Consider the following 15,882-nt stretch of genomic DNA (forward strand, 5'->3'; position numbering starts at 1 on the left):
CTGGCACCGGGCAAATGTGGTGCCTATTTTCAAAAAGGGCTCTAGGTCTTCCCCCCCGGTAATTATAGACCAGTAAGTGTAACATCGATTGTGGGAAAAATGTTTGAGGGGCTATTGTGAGACTATATACAGGATTATGTGACAAAAAATTGTATTATAAGTGAAAGCCAGCACAGTGTTACTAAGGACAGAAGCTGTCAAACCAACCTGATTTGTTTTTATGAAGAGGTGAGCAGAAGCCTAGACAGAGGGGCCGCTGTGGATATAGTGTGTTTGGACTTTACAAAGGCATTTGACACTGTCCCCCATAGACGTCTAATGGGTAAATGAAGGACTAAATGTTTAGTTAGTATAGTTTGTAATTGGATTGAGAATTGGCTCAAGGACCATATCCAGAGAGTTGTGGTCAATGATTCCTACTCTGAATGGTCCCCGGTTATAAGTGGTGTACCCCAGGGTTCAGTGCTGGGACCACTATTATACAACTTATTTATTAATGATGTAGAGGATGGGATTAACCCGTTCCCACTTTGGCCACTTGTGACCTTCCTGACAGAGCCTCATTTTTCAAATCTGACATGTTTCAATTTATGAGGTAATAACTTTGGAATGGTTTTACCTATCCAAGCGATTCGAAGATTGTTTTCTCGGCACACATTGGACTTTATAAGAAACTAAGAGACCCTAGTAGTTGGCAGGTATATGAATGAGTCAAAAAACGAATGTGCCTGAGGCACAATGAAACCTAATTTCCCAACTACCACATGAATAAAAATAAAATATAACTTTTAATGATATGCTTATAAAATGTCCAAAGGAAAAGACAAACAACATGTGCAATAGTTAAAATTTAGCCCAATGTCTATGTGAAATGTGCCTTTGATGTAGCGTAGATGGGTATCTTTGATACGTAGGTGCTACTGCTTAGGTCAGCAGCTGCAGACTGCTGAACCGTTCGCTAGTATCACAGTGGATTGTCGTAAGAGGCTAGCCTGACATTGATGTTTAAAAATATATTAGCTCCCCCCCCCCGACATGTTTCGCTGCGTCCTCAGGGGATCAAAATGGGGCATTTGTTTTTTGACATTGGACTTTATGTTACTGGCAATATTTGCTCGGTACATTTAGTATTTAATTGTGAAAACACCAAAGTTTTGGAAACAAATGCAAAAATTAGCATTTTTCTAAATTTAAAGGGAATGTGTTGCTAGAAAAAAATGTATTTTTTTTTTAGTTAAACAATTAGTGTATAGGTGATTAAACATTGTTCTAATTTTTTTTCTTTTTTTCACGAGTCAGGAAATATTATAAATTAGATTCTAATTTATAATATTTCCCAGTGCTGGTCACTAGATGGAGCAATTCCCAAAATTGCAGCATTGCATGTGGTAAAGCAACCACATTGCTTTATGCTGCAAAATTTGGGAAAACTCACTCGCTCTAGTGAGCTCTCAGAATCCCCCCTCCTTTATCCTGGCTAGTGTAGGGAGAAACGAGGGGATTGAACGGTCAAACCTCCTATACTGTGTGTCGCCATTTTTTGAGCTAACACACAGTGTAGTAGGTTTACATACACTAGTAAACACACAGTAAAACACTTACATACACAGAAATCACTTACCTGCTCCAGCCGCCGCCGCTCTCTCCGGTCCGTCCGCTCCGTCTGCTACCGCCGCTCCAAGTGCACAAGTCCGGAAGCCGCGACCGGAAGTAGTAATCTTACTGTCCGGCCGCGACTTCCGGTCTACAGGAAAATGGCGCCGGACGGCACACAGTTCAACTTGGACTGTGTGGGAGCGGCGCATGCGCCGTTTCCACACAGACGGCGTACACCATAGTGGATGGAACGGGCCCCGTTCGCATTCACTATGGGACTGTAGCTGCCGTATTCCATGTCTGTATGTGTCGTTAATCGACACATACAGAAATGGAAAAAAAAATGGCAGCCCCCATAGGGAAGAAAAAGTAAAAAAATAAAAAAAAGTAAAACACAAACACACAAATAAATCGAAAAGTTTTTAATAAAGCACTAAAATCAAACTGATGTAAAAATTTTTTTTTTCGTGACACTGTTCCTTTAAATGGATAAGCTTGTAAGACAGGCAGTTATACCACACAAAATTGTTGCTAATTAACATCCCGCATATGTCTACTTTAGATTGGCATAGTTTTTTTGAACATCCTTTTATTTTTCTAGGATGTTACAAGGCTTAGAACTTTAGCAGCAATTTCTCAAATTTTCAAGAAAATTTCAAAAGGCTATTTTTTCAGGGACCAGTTCAAATGCGAAGTAGTTTTTAGGGCCTTATATATTAGAAACCACCAATAAGTCACCCCATTTTAAAAACTACACCCCTCAAAGTATTCAAAACAGCATTTAGAAAGTTTCTTAACCCTTTAGTCGTTTCACAGGAATTAAACCAAAGTAGAGGTGAAATTTACAAATTTCCTTTTTTTTTTGTTGCAGAAATTCACTTTTAATCAATTTTTTTTGTAACACAAAGTTTTACCAGAAAAATGCAACTCAATATTTATTGCCTAGGATCTCTAGTTTTAGGAAATATCCCACATGTGGCCCTAGTGTGCTAATGGACTGAAGCACAGGCTTCAGAAGCAAAGGAGCACCTCTGTTCTGAGCTAGCTGAATTAAGTGGCTTGTGATATATGTGGAGTTATAAAACTGGAGTTAAGAGGAGGAGTTAAAGCCCCTGTAAGTACTCTTCTTTTACTTTTTCAATTGTTCACTGTTTTTTTTGTAACTGGGATAATGGACAGCAAGATTGGAGGTTTTCTTCAGTGCACAGTTTGCCATATGTATGCATGACTGGAGCTGGAGTTCCAGAGTGAATCCCTTTGTGGCTGATGTGATCATGTTGGTCACCTGGAAGCTTGCATTAAAGATCTGAAAGAGCAGAATGTAACACTGAGGATGATTGACAATCTTGAGCGGAGCATGCTGCTGACGGAACAAGCAGTTAGTGGGGTAGATCTGGAGCGTGAAGACATGGGTCAGCAGGATCAGGCAAGTAGCTGGGTTAATGTAGTTAGGGGCAGTAGAAAGCGGTCCAAGAAAAGAAAGCACAATCCTGTTTCTGATATTCCAAGCAAAATTGCCAAGTTGGGTGAGGATGCGAGGGTGTCGGTCTCAGAAATGGCAGCCCTAGTAGATACTGATCTCCCTAATAGCCGGGAGAATAGCCCAGCTAGTAGTCGGCGGGATGGTAATGGCAAGACAATTGATAGTTGTAGGGGATTCTATAATCAGGAAGACGGATAGAATAAATTGTCGCCAAGACCGCCTCAACCGAATGGTTTGCGGTCTCCCTGGTGCCAGGATTCGGCATGTGGTGGAACGGGTGGACAATTGCTGGGAGGGGCTGGTGATGATCCAGCTGTTATGGTCCATGTGGTTACCAACGACAGAATAAATGGTAGGTGGAGGAGCCTTAAGAATAATTTTAAAGAACTAGGCTACAAGCTGAAGGGAAGGACCTCCAAAGTAGTATTCTCAGGAATACTGCCTGTGCCATGCGGATCACAGGAAAGACAGCAGGAGCTCAGCGAGTTAAATTCATGGCTTAAGTCTTAGTGTAGAGGAGAAGGCTTTGTGTTCCTCGAGCACTGGGCTGACTTTTCATTTGGGTACAAACTGTATTCTGCAGATGATTTGCACCTAAATGGAAGGGGTTCCACTGTGCTGGGGGAGAGAATTCTAGCTGGGGTGGCGGATTATTTAAACTAGGGCTGAGGAGGGAGGTCAATGTAGAAAATAAAGGGGTTTGTTAGGTTAGAGAGGGGTCAGACTATATTGGTGGGGGGAGAAACAGACTGTGGGGAGAGGACTAGGCAAGAAAATAAATGGATCCACTGGCGTAGCTATAGGGGTCGCAGCGGTCTCAATTGCGACCGGGCCCCGAAGCCAGGGGGGCCCACGGCCCCCCGCACCACATCAATAAAAAGTTACTATAGTAACTCGGGCCGCGGGCCCCTGTTACTATAGTAACATACTTTACTTACCTTCCTGGTTCCGGATCGCAGCGGAGGTCCTGACGTCAAGCGCTGTGCGCAGCGCATGACGTCACCACGCTATGCGCCGCGCACAGCATCGAGACGACAGAACTCCCGCCGCGGCCGAAGAGGAAGGTAAGATAGCCCTGACTGGCGGGGTCCGACTCCCGGGACCCGCCAATCAGCTGTTTTGAAGGGGCCGCAGCACTCGTACGAGAGCTGCTCCCCTTCATTCCGGTCACACTGTGAATCCGTGTCGGCGATTCACAGTGTGAGCGAGTAGTGAAATGAAGGGGAAGCAGCTCTCGTACGAGTGCTGCGGCCCCTTCAAAACAGCTGATTTGCGGGTCCCAGGAGACACATCAGCTATTGATGGCCTATCCTGAGGATAGGCCATCAATGTTTAGGGACTGCACAACCCCTAAGCCTACGATGTAGCAGGCTTAGGGGGCCCATGAGACAGGATCACAGATTGTGTGATCCTGTCTGCTGGGCCCTGTATCTAAGCCAATCACATGGTAGGCTTAGATACATGGCCCATGTGTGATCCTGTCTGCTGGGCCCTGTATCTAAGTCAATCACATGGTAGGCTTAGATACATGGCCCATGCGTGATCCTGTCTGCTGGGCCCTGTATCTAAGCCAATCACATGATAGGCTTAGATACATGGCCCATGCGTGATCATGTCTGCTGGGCCCTGTATCTAAGCCAATCACATGGTAGGCTTAGATACATGGCCCATGTGTGATCCTGTCTGATGGGCCCTGTATATAAGCCAATCACATGGTAGGCTTAGATACATGGCCCATGTGTGATCCTGTCTGCTGGGCCCTGTATCTAAGCCTACCACACTGTCGGTTTAGATACAGGGCCCCAGCACACAGTAATCTTATACTGTATACGATTACTGTCTGCTGGACCCTGTATCTAAGCATACGTTGTGGTAGGATTAGATACAGGGTCCCACAGACAGTATCACACATGGGCCCTGTATCTAAGCCTAACACATGTTACTAATCGTTTTTTGTGTGTTTTCTTACAGGTTCGGTCGTTGGACTACGGCGGATTCCAGGACTACTTCAGACTACGGCTTTGTTTTTTATTATCAATAAAATGGTTAATGAGGGTTGTGTGTTTTTTTTTTTATTTCAATAAAATATTTTTTCTATGTCTTTGTGTTTTTTTTAAAAACTATATTAGTACCGCCTTAGTAATGGCCGCCGGCTGATTGACCGCGTCCATTGCTAAGGCGAGGCTTAGTGTTAGCCGATGCAGAGGCTACACTAACCCCCATTATTACCCCGGTACCCACCGCCACCAGGGGTGCTGGGAAGAGCCGGGTACGATCCAGTACCTGACCATCTGTAGTGATGGTCGGCCACTGGGGTGGCCGCAGGCTGGTATTATCAGGAGGGGAAAGACCAAAAACAGTGGCCCTTCCCACCCTGGTAATGCTAGGCTTCTCCTGTTGCTTTATTGTATCTGGCTGGTTATGAAAAATGGGGGGGACCCCACGTCATTTAAAAAAAAAAAAATAATAATAATTGGAAAGAACGATGTGGGGTCCCCCCCATTTTTCATAACCAGCCAGATACAATAAAGCAGCAGCGGCCTAGCATCATCAGGGTAGGAAGGGCCACTGTTTTTGGCCTTTCCCCTCCTGATAATACCAGCCTGCCACCACCCCAGTGGCCGACCATCACTACAGATGGTCAGGTACTGGATCGTACCCGGCTCTTCCCAGCACCCCTGGTGGCGGTGGGTACCGGGGTAATAATGGGGGTTAGTGTTAGCCTCTGCATCGGCTAACATTAAGCCCCGCATTAGTAATGGAGGTTGTCAATCAACCAGCGGCCATTACTAAGGCGGTGATAATAAAGTTTAAAAAGATACAAGCACATAGAAAAAATGTTTTATTGAAATAAAAAAACACAACCCTCATTAACCATTTTATTGAGAATAAAAAAAACGCCGTCATCGAAGTCCTCGTATCCGAAGTCCAACAACCGAACCTGTAAAAAAACACAAACACACAAAAATAATCAGTAACACATAAAGAAGCAAAATTATTATTCTTACCTATCCTGGGTCCAGCGCTGGAGACGCAATGTCAGCGAGCTGGGCCCTGTATCTAATCCAATCATGTGTGATACGGTCTGCTGAGCTGTGTATCTAATCCAATCATGTGTGATACTGTCTGCTGAGCTGTGTATCTAATCCAATCATGTGTGATACTGTCTGCTGGGCCACTGTATCTAATCGTATCTTGTGTGATACTGTCTGCTGTGCCCTATATCTAATCCGATCATGTGTGATACTGTCTGCTGAGCCACTGTATCTAATCCTATCATGTGTGATACTGTCTGCTGGGCCACTGTATCTAATCCTATCATGTGTGGTACTGTCTGCTGAGCCACTGTATCTAATCCGATCATGTGTGATACTGTCTGCTGAGCCGCTGTATCTAATCCTATCATGTGTGATACTGTCTGCTGGGCCACTGTATCTAATCCTATCATGTGTGATACTGTCTGCTCAGCCACTGTATCTAAGCCTATCATGTGTGATACTGTCTGCTCAGCCACTGTATCTAAGCCTATCATGTGTGATACTGTCTGCTGAGCCACTGTATCTAATCCTATCCATAGTTTATAGGGTCGTAGTGCTATAGATATGCTATGCTGTCTCCTATACACACATATTTTTTTTTGGGCGGACACATATGTATTGGGGCTATTTCCCCTGACATTTTAAGCCCTGAGGGTATGTTCACACGGCAGCGTCTGTTACGGCTGAAATTACCGTAATTTCAGCCGTAATGACAAGTGCAGGCGTCTTTCGCTGCGTCCATTACGGACGTAATTGGAGCTGTTTTTCTATGGAGTCAATGGAAAACGGCTCTATTTACGTCTGAAGAAGTGACAGGCACTTCTTTGACGTGGGCATCTTTTTTACGCGCCGCCTTTTGACAGCGGCGCGTAAAAAAAAATGACCGTCGGCACAGAACATCGTAAGACCCATTCAAATGAATGGGCAGATGTTTGCCAACGCTTTTGAGCCGCATTTTCGGACGTAATTCAATGCTAAAACGCACGAATTACGTCCGTAAATAGGGTGTGTGAACCCAGCCTTAGTGACGCCCCGGCTGCTAGTGCTGCATTGTTGGGTCACTTAGGAGACCCAGCGATGCAGCTGAAAGCTGCGGACCGTCGGCCATGAGAAGTTTGCGGGGGGGGCCCAGTAAGAATTTTTGCATCGGGGCCCATGAGCCTTTAGCTACGCCCCTGAATGGATCCTCACGTTACAAAACAGCAATGAAAATAAAAAGGTCCAAATAATGACAAATAATCACATTAATGATACTGAAAGTGAAACATTTAAAGGCAAGTTAAAGTGTATGTTCACAAATGACAGATGTCTAGCAAGCAAAATGGGGGAGCTGGAGGCCTTGGTACTGGAAGAAAATATAGATATAGCTGGTGTTGCTGAAACATGGCTAGACACTTCACACGACTGGGCTGTAAATCTACAGGGTTTTACACTTTTTTGGAAAGACAGGACAAATAGGAAAGGCAGTGGTGTATGCCCAGTGGCGTAACTACTGCCGTAGCAGCCGTAGCGGCTGTTACGGGGCCCGCGGCATGAGGGGGCCCGTGTCGCCCACCGGCACGGGTCCCCACCATGGCCGGAGGCTCCGCTAGCAGCCGCTATGGCTGCTACAGCGGGACGCCACTGAACACGACTACGGCAGAGCAGGGAGGTATCTCCCCGCTCTGCCATTAAACAAAAGACATGTATCCTTTATCCACAGGATAGGAGATACATGTGTGATCGCTGGCATTGATAGGGAGAACGGGGGACCGAAAGTCCCCTGAAGTTCTCCATCACAAACCTTGGACTTCCGGGGTCTGTGTCAGCAGCTCTGTAGCAATGAGTGGAGTGCCGGTCGCGCTTGTGCGCATGCGTGACCAGCGCTCCTTTCATTTTTATTGAGCTGCGCAGACGCCGGAAGTCAGAGGTTAGTCATGGAGAACTTCAGGGGACTTTCGGTCCCCCGTTCTCCTTATCTCTGCCAGCGATCACACATGTATCCCCTATCCTGTGGATAGGGGATACATGTCTTTTGTAGGACACACTGTAGGTCGCATTTTTTTGGGAGGGGGGACGCTGTATGGCGTTCCCTACAGGGGAGGGTGCTGTATGGCGTTCCCTACAGGGGGGGAGCTGTATGGCGTTCCCTACAGGGGGAGCTGTATGGCGTTCCCTACAGGGGGGGCTGTATGGCGTTCCCTACAGGGGGGGCTGTATGGCGTTCCCTACAGGGGGGCGCTGTATGGCGTTATCTACAGGGGGCGGCTGTATGGCGTTCTCTACGGGGGGGCTGTATGGCGTATACAGCCCCTCTGTAGATAACGCCATACAGCCCCCCTGTAGATAACGCCATACAGCCCCCTCTGTAGATAACGCCATACAGCCCCCCTGTAGATAACGCCATACAGCCCCCCTGTAGAGAATGCCATACAGCCCCCCTGTAGATAACGCCATACAGACCCCCCTGTAGATAACGCCATACAGCCCCCTCTGTAGATAACGCCATACAGACCCCCCCTGTAGATAACGCCATACAGCCCCCACTGTAGAGAACGTCATACAGCCCCCCGTAAATAATGCCATACAGCCCCCCGTAGATAACGCCATACAGCCCCCTCTGTAGATTCCGCCATACGGCCCCCACTGTATATAACGCCATACAGCCCCCCCTGTAGAGAACGCCATACAGCCCCCCTGTAGATAACGCCATACAGCCCCCCCTGTAGATAACGCCATACAGAGTCCCCCCTGTAGATAACGCCATACAGCCCCCACTGTAGAGAACGCCATACAGCCCCCCTGTAGTGATCACATTATAGTTACATTTTACCTATACTGTAAAAAACAAACACAGGCTGGGAGGGGAAAAACACTTAATTTTAAGAAGGTCAATTTCCCCAGGATGAGGGCTGCAATGCAGGATATAGACTGGGAAGAACTAATGTCAAATAATGGTACAAATGATAAATGGGAGATTTTCAAATCTGCTTTGGGTAATTATAGTGCAAAATTTATTCCTACAGGTAACAAGTATAAACGACTAAAATGAAACCCCACATGGCTTAGACCTTCTGTAAAAAGAGCAATACATGACAAAAAAAGGGCATTTAAAAAATACAAATCTGAGGGTGCATCTGTAGCCTTGGTAAATTATAAAGAGCTTAATAAAATTTGTAAAAAGGTAATAAAATCTGCAAAATTACAAAATGAAAGGCAAGTGGCCAAGGATAGTAAAACAAATCCCCAAAAGTTCTTCAAGTATATAAATGCAAAAATGCCAAGGTTTCAACATGTAGGTACCCTTGATAGGGGTAATGGGGAGTTGGTCACATGGGATCAAGAGATAGCAGAGTTACTAAATGGGTTCTTCAGCTCTGTATATACAACAGAAGAAAGAGCATCTGATGTAGCCGGTGCCAGTGCTGTTAATATATCAGTTGATATACTGAATTGTAGAGATGGTCCAAGCTAAATTAAACAAAATAAATGTACACAAGGCCCCGGGACCAGATGGGTTACACCCTAGAGTTCTTAAAGAGCTTAGTTCAGTTATTTCTGTCCCCCTCTTCATAATATTTAGAGATTCTCTAGTGACTGGTATAGTGCCAAGGGACTGGTGCAGGGCAAATGCGGTGCCTATTTTCAAAAAGGGCTCTAGGTTTTCTCCTGGTAATTATAGACCAGTAAGCTTAACATCCATTGTGGGGAAAATGTTTAAGGGGCTATTGAGGGACCATATACAGAATTATGTGACAATAAATAGTATTATAAGTGACAGCCAGCACGGTGTTACTAAGGACAGAAGCTGTCAAACCAACCTGATTTGTTTTTATGAAGAGGTGAGCAGAAGCCTAGACAGAGGGGCCGCTGTGGATATAGTGTTTTTGGACTTTACAAAGGCATTTGACACTGTCCCTCATAGACGTCTAATGGGTAAATTAAGGAGAAAAAGTTTGGGAGGATTCCTCCAGCTCACCTTATCGCATGTATAGACTTGCACACGGATCCTCGTGTCGGCACACGCAAGAAGTCAGGAAAAAAGAAAGAGATGGATCCAGCGCTGTGTCCTTGAAATTGTGTTTAAAAACGGAAACTATTTCCAAGTTTTAATGAAAAATGAATAAATATAAAAACAAGCAACATTGTAGATAGATATTCTCAAATAAATCGTAGGATTTGTGGCAGTGTGAGCGGTGCCTACGCGTTTCTGACGCATACAGCGTCCTTAGTCATGGCTTCTGTTGCCATGACTAAGGACGCTGTATGCGTCAGAAACGCGTAGGCACCGCTCACACTGCCACAAATCCTACGATTTATTTGAGAATATCTATCTACAATGTTACTTGTTTTTATATTTATTCATTTTTCATTAAAACTTGGAAATAGTTTCCGTTTTTAAACACAATTTCAAGGACACAGCGCTGGATCCATCTCTTTCTTTTTTCCTGGTAAATTAAGGACTATAGGTTTAGAAAGTATCGTTTGTAATTAGATTGAGAATTGGCTCAAGGACCGTATCCAGATAGTTGTGGTCAATGATTCCTACTCTGAATGGTCCCCGGTTATAAGTGGTGTACCCCAGGGTTCCGTGCTGGGACCACTATTATTCAACTTATTTATTAATGATATAGAGGATGGGATTAATAGCACTATTTCTATTTTTGCAGATGACACCAAGCTATGTAATATAGTTCAGTCTATGGAAGGTGTTCGTGAATTGCAAGCGGATTTAAACAAACTAAGTGTTTGGCCGTCCACTTGGCAAATGAGGTTTAATGTAGATAAATGTAAAGTTAGCCACCTGGGTACGAACAACCTGCATGCATCATTTGTCCTAGGGGGAGCTACACTGGGGGAGTCACTTGTTGAGAAGGATCTGGGTATACTTGTAAATCATAAACTAAATAATAGCATGCAGTGTCAATCAGCTGCTTCAAAGGCCAGCAGGATATTGTCGTGTATTAAAAGAGGCATGGACTCGCGGGACAGGGATATAATATTACCACTTTATAAAGCATTAGTGAGGCCTCATCTAGAATGTGCAGTTCAGTTCTGGGCTCCAGTTCATAGAAAGGATGCCCTGGAGTTGGAAAAAATACAAAGAAGAGCAAATAAGCTAATAAGGGGCATGAAGAGTCTAAGTTATTGTCACGGTCTGTGGGTATGTGGACCCACTAGGCCGCACCGCCTTAGTGGGAAGGCAGCTGGCCAAACCATAGAGCACCCCAGCAATACAAAGTCCCACACAAGGGTACCTGATTAGTCCAGACAGTGGCTTAGGCTTTGGCACGGTTGGAGGTGGGTGCAGCAGGTTACGCCAGACGTGGCAGATGACAGCAGGTGCAGCACTTTGCACCAGACGTGGCAGATCACACTAGATGAGGAAGATGGCACTGGACGTGGCAGATGACAGCAGGTGCAGCACGTTGCGCCAGACGTGGCAGATCACACTGGACGTGGCAAATGACAGCAGGTGCAGTAGAATCGACTACAGCACTAGTAGGCACAGGAACAAGAACACAGCACTGGATACAGGAACAGGTAACAAGGCACGAGTAACAAATGGAACGGGAAAACACTAAGGGACCATTTGCAAGACAGATCGGATACACTAACAACGCTCAGGCAAGGATCAGAAGGGTGAGGCCCTTGTTATAGTCCAGGAAATCATGTGTAGTTGATGATGATGATTGTTCACATGTGTGCGCACTGGCCCTTTAAGACCAGGCACGAGCGTGTGCGCGCACCCTACGGGACACAGCGGACAGGAGCGGAAGTGAGCGCTGGCGTCTCTCCTAGGAAGGAGATGCAAGCCAGCGCTCACTGATCCACGGCTGCGGGCGTCGGGAGGTGAGTAAACCCGACAGCCCGCGGCCATGGACGCTGCAGTTATGAATGATGAAAGATTAACCCCTTAAGGACACAGCCAATTTTTTCAAATCTGACATGTTTCACTTTATGTGGTAATAACTTTGGAATGCTTTTAGCTATCCAAGCGATTCTGAGATTGTTTTTTCGTGACACATTGGACTTTATGTTACTGGCAAAATTTGCTCAATACATTAATTATTTAATTGTGAAAAATCGCAAAAATTTGCATTTTTCTAAATTTATATGTATCTGCTTGTAAGACAGATAGTAATACCACACAAAATTGTTGCTAATTAACATCACCCATATGTCTACATTAGATTGGCATTGTTTTTTGAACATCCTTTTATTTTTCTAGGACGTTACAAGGCTTTGAACTTTAGCAGCAATTTCTCACATTTTCAAGAAAATTTCAAAAGGCTATTTTTACAGGGACCAGTTCAGTGTGAAGCGGATTTTAGGGCCTTATAAATTAGAAACCCCTGATAACTCACACCATTTTAAAAACTTTACCCCTCAAAGTATTCAAAACAGCATTTAGAAAGTTTCTTAACCCTTTAGACGTTTCACAGGAATTAAGGCAAAGTAGATTTGAAATTTTCACATTTATTTTTTTTTTGCAGAAATTCATTTTTCATCCATTTTTTTTGTAACAGAAAGTTTTACCAGAGAAATGCAACTCAAAATCTATTTCCCAGATTGTGCAGTTGTTAGAAACACCCCACATGTGGCCCTAGTGCACTTATTGACTGAAGCACAGGCCTCAGAAGCAAAGGAGCACCTAGAGGATTTTGGGGCCTCCTTTTTATTAGAATATATTTTAGGCACCATGTCAGGTTGGAAATCCACCAAAAGTGATCCCGTTTTGGAAACTATACCCCTTGAGGAAATTATCTAGGGGTATAGTGAGCATTTTGACCCCGTAGGTTTTTTGCAGAAATTATTGGAAGTAGGCCCTGAAAATGAAAATCTACATTCTTTCAAAGAAAATGTAGTTTTAGCTAATTTTTTATAATTTCCACAAGGACTAAAGGAGAAAATGCACCAATATATTTGTAAAGCAATTTCTCCCGAGTAAAACAATACCCCACATGTGGTCATAAACGGCTGTTTGGACACACGGCAGGGCTTAGAAGGGAAAGAGCGCCATTTGGCTTTTGGAGCTCAAATTTAGCAGGATTGGTTTTCGGAGACCACGTCACATACGCAAAGCCCCTAAGGGACCAAAACAGTGAAAACTCCAAAAAAGTGACTCCATTTAGGAAACTACACCCCTTGAAGGATCCATCTAGGGGTTTCATAGATTTTATTAGAATTGGGCAGTGAAGATAAAAAAAATCCTTTTTTCCAATAAGACGTAGCTTTAGCTCAAAATTTTTCATTTTCTCAACAAATAAAGGAATAAAAGAACCACAAAATTTGTAAAGCAACTTCTCTGGAGTACGGCAATACCCTATTTGTGGTCATAAACTGCTATTTGGGCACACGGTAAGGATCAGAAGAGAAGGAGCGCCATATGGCTTTTGGAGCACAGATTTTGCTGGATTGGTTTCTTGACACCATGTCACTTTTGCAAAGCTCCTAAGGTAACAGTACAGTGGAAACTCCCCAAAAGTGACTCCATTTAGGAAACTATACCCCTTGAAGAATCCATGTAGGGGTGTAGTGAGCATTTTGACCCCACACGTGTTTCATAGATTTTATTAGAATTGGGCAGTGAAAATAAAAAAATCATTTTTCTTCAATAAGACATAGTTTTAGCTGAAAATGTTTCATTTTCTCAAGAAATAAATGAAAAAAAGCACCCCAACACTTGTAAAGAAATGTCTCCTGTGTACGGCAATACCACATATGTGGTCATAAACGGCTGTTTGGGCACAGAGTAGGGCTCAGAAGGGAAAGAGCGCCATTTGGCTTTTGGAGTACAGATTTTGCTGGATTGGTTTCTGGGCGCTATGTCGCATTTGCAAACTCCCTGTGGGACCAAAACAGTGGATCCCTCCCAGAAGTGACCCCATTTTGGAAACTACATTTACCTAGGGGTGTAGTAAGCATGTTAACCCTGTAGGTGATTGGCAGAAATTGGTGTGCACTCGATGTTGCAGAGTTAAAATGGGATTTTTTTCCATAGATATGCCAATATGTGGCGCCCAGCTTGTGCCACCATAACAAGACCGCTCTCTAATTATTATGCTGTGTTTCCCGGTTTTAGAAAAAACCATACGTGTGGCCCTAATCTATTGCCTGGACATTCGACCAGGCTCAGGAGTGATGGGTACCATGTAAAATTAAGGCCTAATTTGGCAATTTACAAAGTATTGGATCACAATTGCAGAGGCTCTGATGTGAAATATTAAAAGAAACTGCTGAGAAGTGACCCCATTTTGGAAACTGCACCCCTCAAGGCATTTATTAAGAGGTGTAGTGAGCATTTTCACCCCACAGGCCTTTTCCATGAATTATTACGCTGCAGAAATTTCAATTTTTCCTTAGATATGCCATTTCAGTGTCAAATATGTCGTGCCCAGCTTGTGCCACTGGAGACACACACCCCAAAAATTGTTAAAAGAGTTCTCCCGGGTATGGCGATGCCATTTATGTGGAAATAAACTGCTGTTTGGGCACACTGTAGGGTTCAGAAGGGAGGTAGCGCCATTTGGCTTTTGGAGCGTGGATTTTGCTTGTAGTAGTTTTGTTTTGAGTCTTACTGGTATTTCCATTTATAATTTGGAGGTACATGTAAGCCGGGCGGAGTATATAAGGGGCATAGTCAGGTGGTATAATAATGGGGTAAAAAAACAACAATAAAATAATCCATCGATGTGTGTTACTCTGTGACACAATCCTTTCTGCACAGGCCGGTGTTGCACTAATAAATGGTCCTTACTTATTCCCCTTTTGGTCCACACTCGGCATCTTTGCAGTTTGAGGAATTTTGCTGGGAAGTGTTGTCCTGGTATAATACGGGCACCCTCTCTTCTAGCAGATATGTTTGGGCCCTCCCCTTCCTGGTTCCCTAATTTTAGGGGCCTTGATAATTCGCCGCTGCCGCCGCCGATGATTTGAGGCAGAAGAAATGTTCCCCTCGGGCCGGCACAACTGCATATTTTTTCTTTCCTGACTTATTGGAGCCTTAACTAATTTTATTTTTTCATAGACGTAGTGGTATGAGGGCTGTTTTTTTTGCGGGACGAGCTGTAGTTTTTATTGGTACGATTTTGGGGTACATGCGACTTTTTGATCACTTGTTATCCTTTTTTTTTTTGGGAGGCAAGGTGACCAAAAAACAGCAATACTGGCATATTTTTTTAGTTCTTTTTAAACAGTGTTCTCCACGCGTTATAAATTACATGTTACCTTTATTCTGCGGGTCAGTACGATTCCAGTGATACCTAATTTATAGCACTTTTTTATGTTTTACAACTTTTTGCACAATAAAATAACTTTTGTAAAGAGAATGGATTTTTTCTGTTGCCAAGTTGTGAAAGCCATAACGGTTTTAATTTTTTCGTCGACGGAGGGCTTGTTTTTAGCGAGATGAGTTATAGTTTTTATAGGTACCATCTTTGGGTACATGCGACTTTTTGATCACTTTTTATTTCAATTTTTGGGAGACAAAGTGACCAAAAAATTGCAATTATGTCAGTATTTATTTATTTATTTTTTTACGGCGTTCACTGTGCAGAATAAATAACAATATTTTTATAGTTAAGGTCGTTACGGTCGCAGCGATACCAAATATGCATGGCTTTATTATTTTTTTCAATAATAAATTACTTGATAAGGGAAAAAGCGAGATTGTGTTTTGTGTTATTACTTGAAACTTTTATTGTATTTTTTACAACTTTTATTTTAACTTTTTTTACACTTTTTTTTTACACTTTTCTTTAGTCCCACTAGGGGACTTGAAGG

Source organism: Rhinoderma darwinii, chromosome 2 (assembly GCF_050947455.1).
Source record: "Rhinoderma darwinii isolate aRhiDar2 chromosome 2, aRhiDar2.hap1, whole genome shotgun sequence".
NCBI lineage: Eukaryota > Metazoa > Chordata > Amphibia > Anura > Rhinodermatidae > Rhinoderma > Rhinoderma darwinii.